A 7,212-nucleotide genomic window follows, 5' to 3' on the forward strand; every position below is an offset into this window, starting at 1 on the left:
AAAATAAAGGGGACATCCATCTTTCATCCCAACAAAAGGGAGGTCCCAACAAAAGGGAGGCCCTGATGAAAGGGGGGGGAGAAACAGGATGTCTGCTACTCATCCCGACAAAAGGGCGGCCCCAACAAAAGGGGGAAAAGAAACAAAATGCCCAGGAAAAGAAACAGGACATCTACTCATCCTGTCAAGAGGGAAATCCTGGTAATGGGCACTCACCCTGCTAAGGTTGATCACAGAGTTGGCTTTAAATTAAGTGGTTGCACACCTGCTTCGGTATCTAGCTAGGGCTTTTCCCAGAAGTTTTGCTTTCTTACTCTCTCAATTTTCTATCTATTCTTGTGATTATGGGTAGTTTGCTGTCTAAGAGGGAAGTTCAACATAGTTCAGTCCTTCTATGTCTCCTTTACGCAGTAGGTTATGAAGTAAGTAACTGTCATCTAGCTAAATTATTATTGATTATAGTGGTTTGGAAATTTTTTTGAATTGCTTTAAAAATTATTCAGAACCTTACCAAAAGGACAAAACGTGTTTATGACATTAAAGAGGATGAAAAACCATCCTCGCTTCCTTCTCCTCCTCTCCCACTATCTTCACCTTTAGAGACAAACAAATCATTTGTTCCGTTGATGGAGTCCTGTCTTAAAGAAGGACATAACATAGGAGTTGATGCTCATCATGTCGTTCTCATTGTAAGAAATGGGACTCAGTTGAGACATGAAAAACTCACATGTTCCTTGTTTGAAAGATTTAAAAAGAGCATAACAGAAAGTGGCTTACATAGTACTTTTACTAAGGGATACTTAGAATCAACTGCTAATGGGCATAATATGACCCATTGGGATTGGAAAACACTTGGAAAAAATGTTTTAACTCCTGCTCAATGTACTGTTTGCCTAAAAGAATATCAGGAAGCCTTACATCCTATTTCACTCAAAAATTTACAAAATGTGGTTCAAATTAGTATGGACATGTTACTTGCTCAAACAATTAGAGCAGTCATAAAGGCTTGGGAATTCCTGAAACAAAATCTAAACTTCAACCTCTTGCTTCCCCCCATGCATTCTAGATACAAAGATTAGATAAGACTCAGCCACTGTTGAGATTATCTGTTGAACAAAAATTAATTACAGATTTGGGGGCTGATCTTACCATAATTGCTAAAAAGGATTGGATTCTATTATGGAAAAGAACTTCTTCACCTGTTACACATACTGGATTAGGCAGGCTCAAAATCCCTTATCAAAATAAAAATCCTTTGTTGTGTACTGGCCCCAAGGGACAAACTGCCTCCATTATGGCTTATGTTCCAGATCTCCCTGCAACTCTATGGGGCCAAGACATCCCTGCTCAATGGGATATTTATATTGTTACATTTTCTTCAAAATTGATCAGGATTGTCGCAGCCACACTCCTGCTATAGTCAAACTACAATGGACCCCAGGTTCTCCAGTCTCGGTGGAACAGTGGCCTCTTAAAGGGAAGAAATTAAATCAAGCTACTTTACTTGTTAAACAACAGTTACAAAGGGGACATTTAGACCTATCACATAGTCTCTGGAATGCTCCCACTAAGTCTTTTGCTACTGTTAGACAGGGACCCACTGAGCTTTATATAGATTTTATTAATCATCTTCAAGATGCTATAACTAGACAAATTGACAATGCTCGTGACAGTCCAGAACTGTTATCACAAGTTTATTTACATTTAATCAAACAAGTTCATAATGCTGGTTTTCAAGTAGCTCCAGATAAAATTCAAAAAAGGGAGCCTTAGAAATACCTTGGTTTTTTAATCACTCGGAGAAATATATGGCCACAAAATGTATCTTCCCATATTCAGGAGCCTTTTACTCTAAATGACTTACAAAAATTACTTAGCTACATTAACTGGCTCTGTCCTTCTATAGGTGTTCCAACTTATCAATTACAACATTTGTTTAATCACTTAAAGGGAGACCCTGATCTGTCCTCCCCTCGTTACTTATCTAAAGAAGCAAAATTAGAATTAAAAAAGATTGAATTCTTTTTACATTCCAGATAATTCACATGTATTGTTAAATCTCAAGTCCTTCATTTCATTATTTTAAACACCCCACATAGTACCACAGGTTTGCTTTGCCAATTTCTTCCTCAAATAGGAGTCATTAATTGGATTTTATTACGCCATCAACAAAAAAGGAAATTATATACTAAATTAGAACAATGTATTCAGCTACTCAATAGGGAAAAACACCATCACCAAGTACTTACTGGGTATGATCCTGATATTACTAATTCTGATCTTCCTGGCCCTTTATCAATTGGAAATGATATGGCTGATCACTTTGTTATACATAATGTTTTACAGACAGCTACTGATTCTCATCAGTTTTTTTACCAGGGTGCATGAGCTTTGGCTAACATGCATCAGATCTCTTACAGGCAAGCTCAAGATATTGTTTGTGCTTGTCCCAATTGTCAGAGGTTTTCTAAATCTAATTTCCCTGAAGAAATTAATCCTCGAGGAATACAATGTAATGAAATTTGGCAAATGAATGTGACCCATTATTCCTCTTTTGGACATCTTAAAAATTTACATGTTACTGTTGATACTTACTCTGGTCTTATTCATGCCATTGCCCAACAAGAGAACCTGCTAAACATGTTAAGAAAAACATTGTCTTTCTGCCTTTGCTGCCATGGGGATTTCAAATCAAACTAAAACAGATAATGGACCAGCATACACCTCCAAACTCTTTCTAGTATTCTCTGACAACTGGAACTTTAAACATGTCACAGGAAACCCATTTAACCCCACTGGCCAGGCAATTGTTGAAAGAGCTAATGGCCTTCCTTAATCTCAAATAAGTAAACAAAGGAAGGGTAATATAGATATACGACTGGCCCCCCATGAACAGGTCTTTAAAGCTCTGTTTACACTAAATTTTTAAACTGTAATTTCCAAAAATAATGGCCACAGAATGATACTTTATACCTCCTAAAAAGAGACCTAGACCCTTGGTTTTATTCCACCACCTGCTGATGGGACCACAATGGTTGAGACCAGTTTAATTGTTAACATGGGGGAGAGGGTATGCATCTGTTCTCTCACCCACAGGCCCACTATGGATTCCTGCTAAGGCTGTTAAACCTTATGTGGAACCCCAAACCAGACAAGGAATTGAATCTGATCCCAAAAGCTCAATGCCTCGTAATCACACTGCAATCCATCTCAACGGGGATGCACATCAGACCACAAGTGATGATGGTGCCAACAACCATTTCCACCTACATCACACCACCAGTAATGAAAATAATGACAACAAGCTCCAACTCAACCCAGGGTAAATTTAAAAACTTCAACAGTCAAATAGCTTTCAATAGCTGAGCCCTTTAGCTCAGTAACTTATATGGGAAACAAAAACTAACCTAAAATCTGCCTATTAACTAGATGGCCTCAAATTTTCTGGCATCCAGCTGGTTATCATAAACAGACTTCTAAATTCTCTTCTAGTCTCATCTATGTATGTATTCACAAAATCCTATGGTAGAATTCTATGCTATTTCCTTAAAAGGAAGAAAATCTCTGCATCTTCTTCAAAAGGCTTGCATACTTTGCTTTACATTGCAAACTTGTTATCTTGCTTTCTTTAAGGCAGGGTGAGGCCTCACCAATAAATCTTTTTAAAAAGACACAATCTAAACCTTACTGTCCTTTTTACTAGTGAGTTTTTTTTTACATCTTGAACAAAACCTATAAGATACTGGTTTGACCTTGTTGTTTATGTCTGCATATATGCCTGTGTAAGCTGTATGGTATGTCTATATGTTCATGTCTGTATGTGCAATTGTGTTCTTTGCAAGGTACCAAATTGGCTTATAATTAATGAATGCTCATTAAATAAGCATAATTTAAACTTTACGTGACTTAAATTTTCTAAAGTTTTGATAAATATATTTTCAAAATTTGATTTTCATTTTTTACATAAACATGTCTCTAGATCAACATGGCTCCTTGTTATCTCAGCTCCGCCTCCTGGCCCTGCTGGGAGAAACAATATCTTTTAGACATTATCTTTGTAAGTACTGCCCTCTGTCTTAAGCTCCAGATGGCTCCAAATGACATGTGGAAACCTGGGACCCAAAATGGCTAGTGAAAGGAGACCTATGCTCAATATCACATAGGCCCTATTTAACATTAACTGATAAGGATCTAATACACCAAGTTTTTGGCTAGGAAGCCATAAATATGTATTTGGGAAAAACAGCTAAAACTCAAACTGGGCCTTGTGTAATTTGCTTTGACAAATGGACGTCTACATACTAACCTGAATGCATAAAAATGTTCTTATCAGCACACATCATTGCCTGCATTTACTAATCAAACAGATTACTAGAGGTCTTTTCACTTGACTGCCAGAATTGTAAAAGGTTTTCTTTGTCCCTTAGATAATGGTTTTAAGAAATTTAGTTCATGATAATTTCTTCTGCTCTCTGCCTTTGAAACACTTTGTCACTTTGGCTTTATATTTGTTATAATTTGTGATTTTATTCAACTAAGTGTTTTAAGCCTTTTGTTATTTGACAGGGCTTTCTAAATCTAAATTCAGAAAGCTCAACCTTTTGGTTTAAACTAACTTTGAAGAGTTCCAAGGGCCCTGGAGCTTCTCAAGGGATATATAAAAGATGTATCAAAACTAATTGGCTTATTTGATAAACTAAGACTATATGGGAAAGCATTGTCAGTACTGAAGTTGTTATGGATATGTGTTCCAAAATCTTGTATGGTTCTTGAAAATCTGAGTCTTGATATAAATGCTACCAGTCATAATCTTTGTTTAATTATAGTTTTAAAATGTTATGTCTTCAAATATTTCATGAAAAAACTCTGATAGGTACAGTTTCCTGACAAACTTTGAGTTCATAGATTTAAATAAAAGTTCCAAAATTCTAATGAAGTAACTGATGAGTTTGTGAAATTGTTCACAAAGGTCAAAACAAAAAAAGTTAATTAGTGAACTAATTAAAAAGAATTATGGGTTTTTACAATTTCCTTATTTTGAAACACTGCTAGTTTTCTTAATGTTTTGTTTTCCAACTTGAAAAAAAAAACTCTATCTCTCTCTTAAGCTATCTATAACTAACATCAGTTTGGTAAAGTATCATTTAAAACAGAGATAAAAGTGTTTGTTTTCTCCCTATTTGAAACTCCCTAAATTTAATAACTTTAAGTATCCTTATGATTATTATGGCAATGTGGCTATTTTTAAAAATTTAATGAACATTAACTATCTCTTTTTATAACAGGATATAATTTAAAACATTGGAAGACAATACATGTAAGACAATACATCTCACTTCTAAGTTGCTGACCCGTCTTTCATATTGTCTTAATTTGGCCTACCTGCTGCTTCATTCTGCTGTTCATCTTTCCCCCCGACATGAGACAGATCACCACCTGAGAAAGGGCCTTCCCAGAAACGTGGTATTTATACAAAGAAAAGTAGGAACTTTTCAATCAAGATATTGATCATCAATGCTTTTATGAGGAATGCCTTGATCATAAAGAGGGAAGTAATATCATCTCTACAAAAGCAGCTATCTAAATTTTCCTGGCATTAAAGAGAGTGTTTGTAACTTGGATAAGACTACCTGTTCCTAAACAAAAGACTTGTAATTGATCAAAAACTTTACAAAAGACTAGATGCTTTAAAAACAGTAATGTCCTGGACAGGTGAACATTATCAAACTCTCTGGACTCAGAATCAACTACTATATGGAGAAGAATCCCATTCCAGAATTCAAGAATTGGTAATTACACACAATTCACAGCACCTGGAATGATGCTGATGCAACTACTCTGAGATGATGACATCATCAGTCCTCACCTGAAGTAAATTAAAATGCTTCCCATGCAAAATATACCAACTAATCCTTAAATGATTTGTCTTAACTGTGAAAATCTGATCTATAGCTTTTGCTTTTTCTTTTAAATAAATAATGGGGGAGACGTGAAGTATGCATAAAGCAAATGTACTTCACAGGGCCTGCTTATCCAAACACTTGCAGTTTCAAATATTGATCTTGCAAAGGACAGGATATTTTCCCCAGGCTATAGTCTCAGTCGTAAGATAAAGAATTGTAACACAGCAAGGTTGCTGGCTCAAAGACAGACAGGTTACTGACTGATATGTAAAGATACTGGGAAATTGCTGTAAGAAGAGAATGATTGCTAAAATCAAGCTTTTGTTAGTGGATTGATTCAACTTCATTATAGAATGTCACCTTGCTTTACTTACTGAATGTTACCAAATTCTATTGGTTTTTTTTGTATGTTTTTGTTTTTTTATTTTTAATTTTTTTAAAATTTTATTTTGTCGATATACATTGTAGCTGATTATTGCTCTGCATCACCAAAACCTCCCTCCCTTCTCCCTCCCCCACTCCCCCCCAACAATGTCCTTTCTGTTTGCTTGTTGTATCAACTTCAAATAATTGTGGTTGTACCTCTCACCGTATACTAAAATCAACTCAAAATGGATTAAGGATTTAAATATACACCCTGAGACAATAAAACTTCTTAAAGAAAACATAGGGGAAAGACTTCAGGTAATAGGACTGGGCACAGACTTCATGAATACGACCCCAAAAGCACGGGCAACCAAAGGAAAAATAAACAAATGGGATTATATCAAACTAAAAAGCTTCTGCACAGCAAAAGAAACAATTAAAAGAGTTAAAAGACAACCAACAGAGTGGGAGAAAATATTTGCAAAATATACATCTGACAAAGGATTAATATCCAGAATATATAAGGAACTCAAACAACTTTACAAGAAGAAAACAAGCAACCCAATTAAAAAATGGGCAAAAGAGCTAAGTAGGCATTTCTCTAAGGAAGATATCCAAATGGCCAACAGACATATGAAAAAATGCTCAACATCACTCAGCATCCGGGAAATGCAAATCAAAACCACATTGAGATACCATCTAACACCAGTTAGGATGGCTAAAATCCAAAAGACTATGAACGATAAATGCTGGCGAGGCTGCGGAGAAAAAGGAACTCTCATACATTGTTGGTGGGACTGCAAAATGGTGCAGCCTCTATGGAAAATGGTATGGAGGTTCCTTAAACAATTGCAAATAGATCTACCATACGACCCAGCCATCCCACTGTTGGGAATATACCCAGAGGAATGGAAATCATCAAGTCGAAGGTATACCTGTTTCC

This window comes from Cynocephalus volans, chromosome 7 (genome assembly GCF_027409185.1).
Source record: "Cynocephalus volans isolate mCynVol1 chromosome 7, mCynVol1.pri, whole genome shotgun sequence".
Taxonomy (NCBI): Eukaryota; Metazoa; Chordata; class Mammalia; order Dermoptera; family Cynocephalidae; genus Cynocephalus; species Cynocephalus volans.